Source organism: Rhamphochromis sp. 'chilingali' (genome assembly GCF_963969265.1).
Source record: "Rhamphochromis sp. 'chilingali' genome assembly, chromosome: 7".
Classification (NCBI taxonomy): domain Eukaryota; kingdom Metazoa; phylum Chordata; class Actinopteri; order Cichliformes; family Cichlidae; genus Rhamphochromis; species Rhamphochromis sp. 'chilingali'.
The window spans coordinates 14,760,917-14,775,687 of record NC_137934.1 but is presented as its reverse complement, the minus strand read 5'-3'; the positions used below and the strand labels follow the sequence as shown (position 1 = coordinate 14,775,687).

Below are 14,771 nucleotides of genomic sequence, written 5' to 3'. Positions count from 1 at the left end.
TCTCTGTAGTCAATGGTTTAGAGGGTTTTTTTGCATTTGTCAATTGTATTCTGAATATTCTTTTCGTCTCCCTGTGAGGTGTCATGCCGAGCAGATGTCAGAGTTGAGTTCAAGCAAAGTTGACTCTTTCGGTGATTACAGTTTGTCCGGGCGGGCTGTGCGTCTTATTTCATCCGCAGACACGTCGTTGGATGAGGAACAGCTCATGTTGGCATCAGTGGCAGTCAGGATGGCAGCATCTTCCAGAGGGAAGGTCAGGTCGCTGGTCTCTCTGAGCAGGACGCTGTCCACCAACAAGCCCGGTTCCACGGCTGGAGATTACCCTTCTCCGGCTGAAGTTCCCGCTTCTCCCCCGAACAGCGAGCCAGCCGCGGCGCCTCAGCGGAGACCCAAAAAAGACCCCAGCGGCTGCTCCGTGCTCCTCTTCCCCGGTCAGGGCAGCCAGTTTGTGGGCATGGGCAGAGGACTTTTAAAATACCCCAACGTTAAAGAAATGTTCACCGTAGCCCAGAAGATCCTGGGTTACGACCTGCTGTCTCTGTGTCTGGAGGGCCCCGAGGACGAGCTGCAGAAAACGGTTCACTGTCAGCCGGCGGTGTTTGTCACCTCCCTGGCTGCTGTGGAGAGACTCAACCAAGAAAACCCCAAAGTAAGTGCCAGATAAATGTCTGGAAAAAGGACAATAACTGCAGGTCCTGCCTTCTTAAATGTGGCCATTTTATCTTTTTTTTTTTTTTTTTTAAATACTGCTACAGTAATATTAATTTATATTTAAAATGTGCGCACATTATGTATGAAGGTGTGGATGAATGATGCTTGTTGTAAGAAAGCATTTTGAGTGCCCAGTAGAAGAGCATCTTTCAAATGCAAAGTTTCTCATTTCAACTTTAATTACTGCCCCTTGATTAAGGCGGTAGAGTAAATAAGGCTTCCAACAGTGGTTATTTCTTATTATCACATCTTGTTTTTATTGTTTTTATCAGTAGATTGTTGTTTCACTCCCACCAAAAACATCACCGTAAATAATCTTCTGATTCTGAATGACCATTTAAAAAAATAAACAAATTGTTCTGAGTTAATTTCAGTTACGGATGTATCAGTGACATAAATGATATATCGGTCATAATCGGGAGGCTGTTACATTTTTATTTTTTTATTTTTTTTTTGACTTGTTTCCTGCTGTACACAGGCCATTGAGATGTGTGTCGCTGCTGCAGGTTTCAGTGTCGGAGAATTTGCTGCTCTTGTCTTTTCTGGGGCGATGAACTTTGCAGAAGGTAGAAAGATTTCTTTTTTGGGTTTTTTTGTGCACTTGTAAAAGGTGTTTTAATCACAACTTTGGTTAATATTCTGTATTTACTCCTTATGCATCTTCTAGCTTTGTATGCAGTGAAGGTGCGAGCGGAGACTATGCAGAAGGCCTCAGAACTGGTTCCCAGTGGGATGCTGTCAGTCACTGGTAGACCTCAGGCTCAGTATAATTATGCCTGTCTGCAGTAGGGCTGCCACGATTAGTCGACTAGTCACGATTACGTCGACTATCAAAATCGTCGACGACTGATTTAATAGTCGAGGCGGCGTTTGAAGCTTTGTAAGATCACAAAAGACGCAGGAATAAGTAGTAGGATTTAAGAGTGTAATAACGGACTGAAACAGAAGATGGCAGCACTGCATATACAAGGATGCCAGCCGTTAAACCCCGAAGAAGAAGAAGAAGAAGAAGAAGAAGCGGTGTCCCAGAATTCATAGCGCGGCCTAGCTCAGTTTCCAACAATGGCGGCAGCTAGTTAGTTTTAATATTACTCTTATTATTCTTTCTGGGTCACAAAATAAACGTTTAACATATTTTCAGGCGAGAATGTAGCTGTGTAAACCTCAAATATCTGCTCAGTTTATCAAGACACCACATATTTTCAAAAGCGCTCCGATGTTTTCGGAGACGTCTGTTACCCACTAGCTCGATAGCTAGCCGGGGCAAGGCTCACTAGAGCCGTGAGAACACCGGACTCCCGGCAGATCGTTTTCAAACACACCGCTGTCTTTCGCTGCTCAGGTTAAACATGATATATAAGTCACTTAGATAACTTAAAAATGTTATTGTTTGGCTTATTTTAGTATTTTATTTGTTCCTGAGTAAATCTGTTTTGCTGAGATTAAAGTTATAGTTTTTACACAGCTGAATAAACGTCAAGCAGACAGCTGATTATCAGAAGTGTGAGATGCTCGAGAATATTCTCCGGTGTCCTGTTATATTTTAGATAGCAAGGAGTTTATTAAACTTCACCGAAACAATCTGCAAATTTCATTAAAATTTAATAAACTATCATCTTGTCTTTATTTTTAGTTAGCACATACCTTAAACACTTAAAGCTGTAAGCTAATGATAGTTATATAAGAGCAGATGCTGCTGGTGCAATAAGCTGAACGTTTTACATCCAATGGATGATGAATCAGAATCAGAATCAGAATACTTTATTGATCCCTGGGGGAAATTATTTTTTGTTACAGTGCTCCATTTTAAACCAACATTAAGACAAGACAGACAATACGCTAACTAAGAATAGTACAATATATACATATATATACATACATACATACATAAGTCACTTATAAATAAATAGTTGGAAAAGAAACATGTGTAGTTGTAGCAGCAAACAGTGTGTTAAGTGGATGCGTTGTACAGGGAGATGGCCACAGGTAGGAATGATTTCCTGTGTCGTTCAGTGGTGCTTTTCGGTAATCTCAGTCTCTCACTGAACGAGCTCCTGTGACTGACCAACATGTCATGGAGTGGGGGGTGGGAGGTGTTATCCAACATTGTCTTTATCTTGGACAGCATCCGCCTCTCCGACACCACCTTGAGGGAGTCCAGCTCCATCCCCACAACACTGCTGGCCTTACGGATCAGTTTATTAAGTCTGTTGGCATCTGCGACCCTCAGCCTGCTCCCCCAGCATGCAACAGCATAGAGGATCGCACTGGCCACAACAGACTCATAGAAAATCCTCAGCATTTTCTGGCAGATGTTGAAGGACCTCAGTCGCCTCAAAAAATAGAGACGACTCTGGCCCTTCCTGTAAAGTGCTGTGGTGTTTTTAGCCCAGTCCAGTTTATTGTCAATGTGTACTCCAAGGTATTTATAGTCCTCCACAATGTCAACACTGACCCCCTGGATTGAAACAGGGGTCAAGTGTTTCCTGGTCTTCCTGAAGTCCACGATCAGTTCCTTGGTCTTTGCCACGTTGAGCTGCAGATGATTCTGCTCACACCACGTGACAAAGGAGTCGACCACAGCCCGGTACTCTGTCTCATCATCCCTGCTGATGCATCCAACCACCGCAGAGTCATCAGAAAACTTCTGAAGATGGCAGGTCTCTGTGCAGTGGCTGAAGTCTGTGGTGTAGAGGGTGAAGAGGAAGGGGGAGAGGACAGTCCCCTGTGGTGCCCCTGTGTTGCTAATCACCTTGTCAGACACACACTGTGGGAGACGTACATATTGTGGTCTTCCTGTCAGGTAATCAACAATCCAGGACACCAGAGAAGCATCCACCTGCATCGCTGCTAACTTATCACCCAGGAGGGTCGGCCTGATGGTGTTGAAAGCACTGGAAAAGTCAAAAAACATGACCCTCACAGTGCTCGCCGGCTGGTCCAGATGGGTGTAGACACGATTGAGCAGGTAGATGATGGCGTCCTCTGTTCCGAGACGAGGCTGATAAGCGAACTGAAGGGGATCCAGATGTGGTCTTACTATGGGTCGCAGCTGGTCCAGGATGAGCCTTTCCAGGGTCTTCATGATGTGGGAGGTCAGTGCCACGGGCCTGTAATCCTGGGGGCCACTGGGACGAGGCGTCTTTGGTACAGGGACGAGGCATGATGTCTTCCACATCACCGGGACCCTCTGCAGACTCAGACTCAGCATAAACAGTTTATGAAAGACTCCACACAGCTGGGGGGCACAGGTCTTGAGGACAAGGGGACTCACTCCGTCTGGTCCAGCAGACTTGCCTGAGTGAAGTCTCCTCATTTGCATCTCAACCTGGTATTGAGTGAAGGTGATGGGTGGGGGAGGGGTGTCAGGAATCTCACAGGAGGCAACATGTGAAGAGAGAGGCTGGCACAGTGGTGTGGTTCTGGATTCCAGGCTGACTGCAGGTGAGGTTGTGGGGGTAGGAGCAGACACTGTGGTGTCGAATCTATTGAAAAACAGATTCAACTCGTCGGCTCTATTCTCACCTCCCTCAGCTCCCCTGCTGTTGGTTGGCCTGAATCCAGTGATGGTCTTCATGCCCCTCCACACCTCTCTCATGCTGTTCTGCTGGAGTTTCCACTCCAGCTTCCTCCTGTAATTGTCCTTAGCCTCTCTGATCTTGTCCTTTAGTAACACCTGGATCTTCCTCACCTCCTCTTTGTTGCCCCCTCTGAAAGCCCTCTTCTTGTTGTTGAGGAGGGCTTTGATGTCCTTAGTCACCCACGGCTTGTTATTTGGGTAACAATGAACAGTCTGAGCTGGAACAATGGAGTCGGTGCAGAAAGTTATGTAGCCTGTGATACACTCAGTAAGCCCATTGATGTCCTCGGCGTGAGGCTCACAGAGTGTTTCCCAGTCGGTCACCTCGAAACAGCCCTGTAGTTCCGCTATTGCCTCCTCTGACCACCTCCTAACAGTCCTGGTGGTCACAGGTTCCCTCCTCACAATTGGCACATAGCGGGGGGTGAGGTGAATCAGGTTATGATCTGACCTACCAAGTGGGGGGAGGGAGGAGGAGCTGTATGCATCCTTGACGTTAGCATACAGTAAGTCTAAAGTTTTCTCTCCCCTGGTGGGACAGTCCACATATTGTTTGAATGTTGGTAGTGTATTGTCCAGTGATACATGGTTGAAGTCACCCGAGATCACAATAAAGGCACTCGGGTGCTGAGTCTGTAGCCGAGCTATGGCAGAGTGGATAGTCTGATTAGTCGACTAATCGCAAAAATAATCGGTGACTAGTCGACTATCAAAATAATCGTTTGTGGCAGCCCTAGTCTGCAGGCAAAAGAGCACTGCAAGAGTCTGGGGATGGAGAATCCTGTGTGCTCTGTGGCCAACTAGCTTTTTCCAGATGGCAGGGTTATTGCAGGGCACCAGCAGGTAATGCATTCATATATTCTTGCTGCTTTAATATACCGTGAATCTATTGTGTTCTCTTTTCTGTCTTCTCTCAACCATCAAAAAAGTTGTTAGAGCTGCTCTTGTCATTTCTGCTGTCTTCTTTGACTTCTCAGGCTCTGGATTTCCTCCAGGAAAACTCTCGGCGCCTAAAGTTCATGCGGACCAAAACTCTCCCAGTCAGTGGTGCGTTCCATACTGAGCTGATGGCATCGGCTACTGAACCTGTCAGAGAGGTGCTCCGGCAGGTGGAGGTCAGTCAGCCACTTTATCCAAAAGGGATTAACATATTTTCCGAAACATGTATTCAATTACTCTGTAAAGCTACACCAGTCCTCATTTTTAAAAGATAACCCATCCTATTCAGTCTGACTCGGAAAGTTAAATGGAAAGTATACCCAAGATTTTACATCTGGTATTCAGCCATTCAAACTGCCCTCCGTCTTCAGAGTGAGGGAAAGTCTTCCCTTCACCATGAACTCAAACTGAAGAGACGGATCCAGCGGGAAAACAGTCAGCGGGAACGCAGCCGGAGCGCCCGCAGCAGCTGCAGCAGCAGGGGCAGCCAATCTGATGACTCGACTATCCATGAGACAGAGAAGACAGAAAAAGAGAAAGACAAACAGGACTTAGAGATTGAAAACATTATCAAGGTAAGTGAGGGCTATAAGAATCTTTTTTTGTAATATTTATTTAATTACATCATGCACCAAACTATCCATGGTAGTGATTATTTAACTAAGTCATAGTGGCACTGGGCAGCTGCCAGTGCAGTTCATTTTGTCCATTTAAAAAGTACCATGTACACTCACTGGCCACATTTTTGTTAGATACACCTGTTGAGCTGCTCATTAGGTCAAATACCTAATCAGCCTATCACATGGCAGCAGCTCAGTGCATTTAGGCATGTATACATTAATAAGATGACCTGCTGAAGGTCAAATGGGATTTAAATGACTTTGAACATGCATTGTTGTTTGTGTCGGACAGGCTTGTCTGAGTATTTCAGAAACTGTACAACCATCTAACCGGTTTATAGAAAATGGTCTGAAATAGAGGAAATCTCCTGTGAGCAGCACTTCTCTGGGAAAAAAATCACTTGTTGGTGCCAAAGATCAAAAGCGGAATGAGCAGATTACTTACAGCTGTAAGGAAAGCAACATGAACTCAAATACCCACTTACTTCAACCAAGTTATCAAGAAGAGCACCGCTGAAAGCACAATACGTTGAACCTCGAAGCTGATGGCCTAGTGTCACCTGCTGGATAGAGGTGAAAACACAAACCAAACAATGGCTCTTTCATCTGTTTCACAGCATGCTCGGGAACTGGAAACTCGCCGAAGGGAGGCAGAGGAGAGAGAGCGGAGGAAGCAGAGGGAGGTGCAGATGGAACTGGAAAGACAGCTGAAAGAGGCTGAGATGGTAAAAAAAAAAAGTTTTCCACTTGACACCAATTATGTACAGAGTCTTTTCTCCTTGACTTTGATCTTTGAGAACTGCAGCAAAATGTTGACTGTCATTATAAAATTCACACCTACAGTGTAAAAAAGAAAAAGTTGAGAAAACTTAAAATTTCAAGGCAACATGATGCAAGAGATTTTTGAGTTTTCTCAACTTCTGCCAACTGTAGTTGACTTAACTAATATTTTCATGTTCTGCCAACTTGGATCTACTTGTTCACCTAATTAGGATAATCCTGTAAGTCTAACAAAGAAATTCTGGTTTCAATGCCATGTATTTCTGCCTTCACCAAACAAAGATATTCCTGTTGAATTAACATAAAATTATTCCCTCCAAGGCCATGTATTCCTAAATTCACCAAACACAGATATTCTTGTTGAATAATCATACAATTCTTACTCCAGTGAGTTGAAAATTTACCAATATTAATAAAGAAAAATGTATGCTGTTATCGTACTTGAAAAAACACTCAAACAGATATAGAATAAAACAAAGCACAACTGAATGTTATGTAAAAACGTATTTATTTTTTTCAACAGTGCTTTCAGTATATTTCAGAAGGTCATGGGCAGTGGGGTGAATTTCTGTAAAAAAGCAAACAAACAGAAAAAAACGTGTTGCCAGTTTCTTTAGGGTGCTTTGAGCACCCCAGCAGAGACATTAAAATTCCAGAGTCCAGAAAAAAAGAAAAGTGTCCAGCAGCTTAGTCATTCACGTTCACACCCTGACTGTCCTGTAAAAGCTTAACTTAACTATTGCACACTAAATAGGGTAGTGCAACAAACAATTGCCTATGTACCCAGACATTGACATTTTACATGGGCTTACGATGATGAACTACAGAAGTCAAAAGTCATTAGAAATGTTACCATCAATGAACAGCGAACTATCAGGTAAAATACCAGTTCCATGCTTCAGGTGGAGTGAAAAACACTATAACAAATCTTTTAAAATCCTACAAGACAAAATTTCACCATAGATTCTCAATAATACAGATTCATCTGACTAATATTTACATTTCAAATAATCACTTATTCACTTCACCTTCATATTGACCGACCAGGTCAAAATGAACCATTCTGTTTTGACTGTTCCTTCTTTTCTCCCTTCTTCCTTTCCTCCCTCTTTCCTTCACTTATTCCTAATTAATTTTAACAGTTCAAACACTAAATATGCAACTCTTTGTAACAGGTGAACAATTATATAGAGGGAAAGGGGTTGAACTACTGTTTTTTTTTTTTGTTTGTTTTTTTACATGACTCTACAATGCACTTGAACATGTTTAAGAACAAGTTAAACTCATGTCTGGCTTCCCCATTAACAGACACAGCAAAAGCTTTGTTTTTAGAGACCTTATGCGCTGTGAGCATCGAGAGCCACCGAGTTCAAAAAAGATGCCCTGAATTGCTTCAAAGGTAAACTCATCTGCTTTGGATAATCAATGTTGAGGGCATACAGAAGGCCAAAGAGGTATGCCAAGGCAGTAGAGAGGTCTGGAATGTTATGTAGCACGATGTCCCCTTCCAACACAACAGCCTGTTCTCAAACAGAAGTATTGGCATCGTCATCTTGCAGGATGGTCAGGATGGCAACTGATGCACCGTTCAACACTGGTTCCAAAATGTCAGTGTCCTGAAGAGAAGAAAAGTAAAATATGAATTATTGAAAGCTAAGAAAAATTAAAGACAAAGTACATTTCTAAAGATCTTAACTTTAACCTCTATACCATGATGCTCATTTGACTCATGGAGGTTTTAAAAAGAAAAAGCTTATTTTCCTTTAATTAACGGCACAATATCTTTCACCAACCAACCTTGTGATGAGTTTTGTACAAAAATATTTTCTGCTGTTGAACTCCCACTAAAAATGCCCAGGTGCTCCTCAGCAGAAAAAAAAGCAGCGAGAGTTATGACAACTGCAATCCTCACCATAAAATTATCTGGACTGCACTGAGGAAGTGGACATTTCCATTTTGGAATAAATCATCTTTTAAAAACATCTCATAGCAATTAGTTTTGCTTGCATTACTTTTTTGTACTTACTAAGCACTTCAGGAAAATCTGTGTTGCATCCTCTCCGAGGAAAATGGGCAGGCCTCTCAGTGCTGCTGTCTTTCGGTGGGACACAATGTCAGATGTCTAAAGAGTATTCAGTGGAAAACAAGCATTTAAATTAGTATAGTAACGTGGTGTACCTACACACAATGCAAAATCAGAACTCTTATAGTAATGAAAATAAAATACAGATCAGGCCCAGCAACATGTAAAACTTAAAAAAACAAAACACCATTTTAACGATTTTACTTTCTTTTTACAAATTAAATAAAATACCGCCAAATAAAAACAAAGTAATGACTGATAACATTCATTTCCATTGATGTGTTTTGGCTGAAGCCAACATTTTTTTCTGTTATGACCAAGGTATACTCTCTTCTAAAAATGTCAGGTAAAGGAGCACTTACCTGTTCATCAAGTTTATCCAAGAGGTCTTCCATGTCCTCACCAAGAGCTTCCTTCTTAGACCGGTATAGTTTCAGCAGGCCAGGCACAAATTTGTCGAGGGATGCATTGAACGTCCCCAGGAGGTCTTTGCTTGTGATCCGATGAAATTCTTCAGATATCTAAACAAGACAATAACCAAAATATTGCCATTTATTCAGCACAGAAAATTTCTGGGTAGCTGCCTTGTACAGTCTGCACCATGTTGTATGCCTGACTGTGTTATCAACCGCAAAACCTACTTCAAAAATCTCTCATGAATACACATTTTGCACAGGAATAGAAACACCCTCCACAAAAAACAGTATCAATATGCAAATACATATTATGTTCACACTGAAATGTGGAATTTTTGTGGATTTTTACTATTGAGTGTGACCTTGAGAGGTGTGATTGTAATGCTCCAGGTGTTTTAAATACACATACACAGTCTGTGTGAATGCATGGCCAATGTGCACCTTGTCCGTGATGAAGGCGGAAATGTTTCAAAAGAGTCTCTTGATTGGAGCTTGTGAATTTGCAAAATCGGCATTGCATGAAATCCACCCCTGAAACACAAGAGACATAGTCAATTTTGCCAAAAGCACTTTTGCAATGGGATAAAACATCCATATCTAACACACAGAAGGAATCCATAGATGCAGGAGCTGAATACATCAACAAGCCAAAACCAGAGACATCATGAAAAAAATATGTAAGGAATCATATTAACTTACATATAACCACTTGTCTACTATATCAAGTATATGATTGATAACATACATGACATGTAACATAAATGCAAGCTTGAATTCAAACATTTTTTTGTTACTATGATAAAAAAAAATGCAATAACTAAAGAAAAAATAATACTATCTGTAACACAATATACATCAACAACACACAATCATTCCTTAAATATTGTCTCCTTCCCCATTATGTAAAAAGCTCTGAAAATGTAGCAATCTTATAATACAGAGCATGAAGTACAACTTTAATTTGCGTGTGACAATTAACTTACAGTACATTAGGCAATCTTACACCAGCTGACAAACTGTCAAGTCAGCTTTAAACATTACTTTAAAGTAACAGTGCTGCACCGGATAAACGGTGACTATTGAAAAAGTGAAAAAACAATATTAGACAATATGCAAATTACTTATATCACTGTCATATAATTGGCGCACATATCCTACACCGACCCATGAAAGCGTCTCCATGACAACGCGTGCTTGGCCCAGTTTGTTGTCAATGTTAACATAACGTTTTCATGCAAAGATAACATTGAAACTGGTTACAAAACGGGTAATAAGCTAATAAGTTTTACCATGGCAGAAGTGCTGTAAAAAGCCAGTGTGAGATACCGTCATTTAGTGATGTCTGTCTAAATATCAGAGTGTTTAACATTAAACATTACTTTTTGCGCTGGCCACTACTCTGAGCTAAAACCTTCAGAGGCTGCTTGTAGCCCGATTACGACACAGCGGCGCGACGAAGGCTGCCCAAATTCATAGTGGACTCCTCTAAATGTGTCCGAGAAATACGTCCTCCTTACAATAAGCATCACTTAAAATGTTTGCAATATTGAAACATTTCAATATAATGTAGAAAAAAAAACAAGAAAAAAAAGTTACGGATCGGACTCCCCGATCCTTATTGCGCATGTGCAAATTCTACCTGTGGAATTAGTTTTAATATTACTCTTTCTGGGTCACAAAATAAACTTTTAAGATATTTTCAGGCGTTAATGTAGCTGTGTAAATTGCTAATATCTGTTCAGTTTATTAAGACAACATATGCTTGCAAAAGCGCTCCAACGTTTTCGGAGACGTCTGTTACCCACCAGCTCGATAGCTAGCCGGGGGGAAATCAATTAAGTCACTTAGATAACTTAAAAATGCTATTGTTGGCCTTTTTCAGTGTTTTACTAGTTCCATCCTCCCGGGTCCTCAGGAGGATGCAGCCTAGGCGCTTGTAGAAAATCTTAATAACACATGTAGTTAGCTTACCTGCTAGGGTAAATGGTCGGAGCTCCAGCACCTGTCCAAAAGAATTATACACTCCAACTGCAGAAGTGAAAATCCTCAATGGTCGAAAAATTGCAATTTACATCCAAATCTAGCCACGATGGTTCAAATTTTCTTAGGAGGTTTTTAGTCTAGAACACATGGTAAACCACTATCACACAGCTCAGGTCTGCTCAGGCTCAGTTGAAAGTCCGTTTGGTTTAGTTCAAACTTGTTCAGACCACATGTGCCAGTCATCTACGGGGTTTCCCACTGGTTCCCAACTTGACTCAGAAACTCTGCTCAAAAGTTGATAATCTTTGTTATGCTGTCTAGAAAATCTTAGTTAGGACAACAATGAAAGAAATTTGTTGGGTAGACAAGCTTTTTTAGGTTGTAAATGGAAAGTTTTATTTCTAACTCAGTTTAATTTAAAAACTTTAGTGAAATCAACAATTGCTAGTTATCGTTTTTGGAAAAATGGTTATGACAGTCCAGGAAAAGGTGATTCAGGAATAGGTCAGTTTATACCGCTCTGTTGGTGCATCTGTTTATGTAGCTGTGTGTGTGTGCATAGATAAAAGACAGCATGCAGGCTGAGATGCAGGTGAAGGAAAAGGAGGCTGAACAACAGAAGAAGAGGATCAGGGAGCTGGAGCTGACACAGCAGCAGCTGGAAGTTGCCCTTAATATGGAGATCCAGGCTCGGCTAGAGGAGGAGAGGGCCAGACTGGAGCTTGAGCGGTAACAATGGATTTCTAACTCTTATTATGGCCCTTTATTATTTTATTTGTGATGGAGATCTGAGATATCCATGAGAAGTATTAACTGTCATGCGGCGGCTGTGTGAAGGCAAGAGAGGACCCAATTGCACGGCTCTAGACACACGGGAATGAACTCAAAGGCAGGTCTTTATTAACAGGAACATAAGAAGTCATACAAAACTATACTGGGAGAAACTAAAGCTGAGGCGCTGGGAAGACACGGGAAATGCACACAACCTAGAAGGATGACGCAACACAGAACAAAGGGACACTCTGACATAAATACACAGAAGGTAATGAGGGAAGTGGGAACACACGGGGAACACAGCTGAAGACAATTACTCATGACCAAGCAGGGAGGACACGAAACTGAAAATACTGACACCAAGATGTGGACCTTAAACACAACACAGTACACAGAGATGAGCACAGAGAGAGAGGCAGAGAACAAGGATGAATACGAGGGGATGAGGAGAACACAGAACACAACGGACGGGAACACGGTACCAGAACAAACACCACAATAAAAGCATGGACACAGGGGGAATCCAACTACCAAACCAAACAATCCAATGGACATAAGGAACAAAATACAAAACCACAGGAAAACTGAGAACACTGGGTCAAAATGACCCAGGACCATGACAATACCCCCCCTCAAGGGCTGACTCCAGACAGCCCTTGCGGACGGCAACGGCGGCAGAACAGATCCGGAGGCCGGCCGTGTGGAAGGCGGCGGCTACAGAGCGGGACCGGAGGCCGGGCCCCTCGAACCCTCCAGCGGAGACGAGGAAGGGCTGGCTGGGCTCTCCAGAACCCCCAGCGGACAAGGCAGGTGGCAGCGTGGAAGCCGCGGAGTGCTGGATGGGCTCATCCGAGCTTCCAGCCGGAGCTGATGTAGCGCCAGAGGGTATCGGGACCCCTGGCTGAATGTTAAGCTGACCAGAAGACCAAACTGCTACAGGGGACCAAACTGATGGCTGTAGTAATGGTTGTGGTGACAGTGGAGTGGGCGGTGGAGTGGATGACTGAGTTAACGGTGACTGTGCTAATGGTTCAGCTAAGGAGTGCATTAATGACAGGACTACAGGTTGAATGACTGACTGAGCAGCAGCCTGAATGGCTGAGTGTCGTGATGGTTGTGGTGGAAGAGAAGCGGGTGATGGTGTGGATGATGGAGCTACGGGCGACTGAGTGGCAGACTGAACTGATGACTGAAGTGATGGTAGAGGTGAAAATTGAGCTTGTGGTGGGGTAGCTGACTGAGGTGCGGGGGACACAGGAGACAGAGCCAGCGGGGACACAGGAGGCAGAGCTACAGATTGAACTGAGGGAGACTGGGTAGCAAACTGAACTAGTGGTAGTAATGGCGGTTGGGGAGAAGGCTGGACTGTACACTGAGGAGAAGGCTGACTGACTGACTGAGGAGCATCCTGTGCAGCTGAGTGTAATGATGGTTGTGGGAGCGAATGTTGGACAGGTGGTGGTGTCGGGTCCCCTGAGCCTACAATGCGGATGAAAGGTGCAGGCACCTGCTGGACACCAGTCGCTCCCACCTGAGGAGCAGGTACAGGTGCAGAGATCGGCTGGGTCCTGGCGGGCCCCACCTCAGTGGTTGGCACAGATTTCGGCAGGGACTGGGCGGCTGCTGTCCCCACCCGAGGAGCTGATACGGGTGCAGGGACCAGCAGAGCCTCAGTCGACCCGGAAACCGGAACAGGGACCAGCTGGGCGCCAGCCCCCCTCACCTGGGGAACTGAGATAGGTGCAGGGGAGTGCTGGGCCGCAGCTATCCCTAGAACGCAAGGGGCCTGGGAGGCGGGCCTAGAAAGAACAGTCTGCAAGAGATCAATTCCCTGCCCTGAGTGAGCGGATGAGGAACAGCGCTCTGACTTCATAGCGTTAAGTGTGCTAAAGCTGTAGCTTACAGGCACTAATGCACCACCTTCAGTGTTTACAGACTCTAGAGAAATGTGATCAGCTGATGCACCAACAGTCTTAGAGCTTCTTTCTTCGGAGCTAACCATGCTTATACTGACAGAGGAGGGGTTAATAGCCGATGTAAAAATAGGTCTGTGCACCGGAGAGGCAGATGAAACAAAGTCTTTTACCTCCGGATCGCTGGAAGCAGTAAACCTAGGGAAAACAGTGGTGGGTGTAGAGCCCCCTGACTCAAGAACATTCGAATCAGTAAATACGTCAGAATGGACTTTCCCCTGGGGTGATGGCTCAGAAGTAACGAGCTGGGGTCGAGCTATCACAGGAACATTTACAGTCTTGGATTTTACTGCTTTAACATCTAAGGAGGCAGGTTTTAAAGCCCCAGTGGTGAGCTTAACTGCAAAACAATCATTCTCAGCAGACACACAGGTAAAGGGCACAGAAGCAGGTGTCTCTAACTCAGGAAATGCTGACTTCAAGTTTTCAGACCTAGGAAACACTAGCGAAGGATAATCTTTCTCAAATATGAGTCCAAACGTAGGAGAAACGGTCTTTGAGTTGACCCTCCGGGCAGTACAACGGTTCATAAGAAGTTCGGGTTCGGATTCAACATTTACAGATCGTGAGCCTTTAGAGCCTACGGCAAGAGTCACAGAGTTTGCATTCCTGCATTCAGAGTAGTGAGAACTAGCCTCAGAGTGAACAGAAAGAGTGTCTTTGTCACTCACCCCAGCCGGCTGCTCAGTAGTCCCGGAATCCGGCTGAGGAGAGGACCGGCGACGGCGTCTCCTCCTTGATGAGGGAACGGAGGTGACGGGGGAAACCGGTGATGATGCGGGGGTGACGGTCTCCTCTTCATCATCCGACCTCATCGCTGCTAGGAAAGCAGCGGGAGAGCGACGGTCAGAGCTGAGAGGGGATGGAGAAGGGCTCCGCGGCAGCAGCGCCAAAAAACCCTCTCGTTTTAGC

The 14,771-nt window shown here is 44.0% G+C and overlaps 1 pseudogene across 1 annotated transcript; it reads left to right on the top strand.

The window, feature by feature from the left end:
* Positions 1 to 70: 70 nt before the first annotated feature.
* Positions 71 to 12,791, top strand: LOC308399837 (annotated as a pseudogene). Its single transcript has 9 exons — positions 71 to 649; positions 1,190 to 1,277; positions 1,379 to 1,496; positions 5,029 to 5,134; positions 5,269 to 5,406; positions 5,602 to 5,805; positions 6,468 to 6,575; positions 11,675 to 11,841; positions 12,524 to 12,791. The product of its transcript is annotated as an uncharacterized misc_RNA (transcript).
* The last annotated feature ends 1,980 nt before the right edge of the window (positions 12,792 to 14,771 follow it).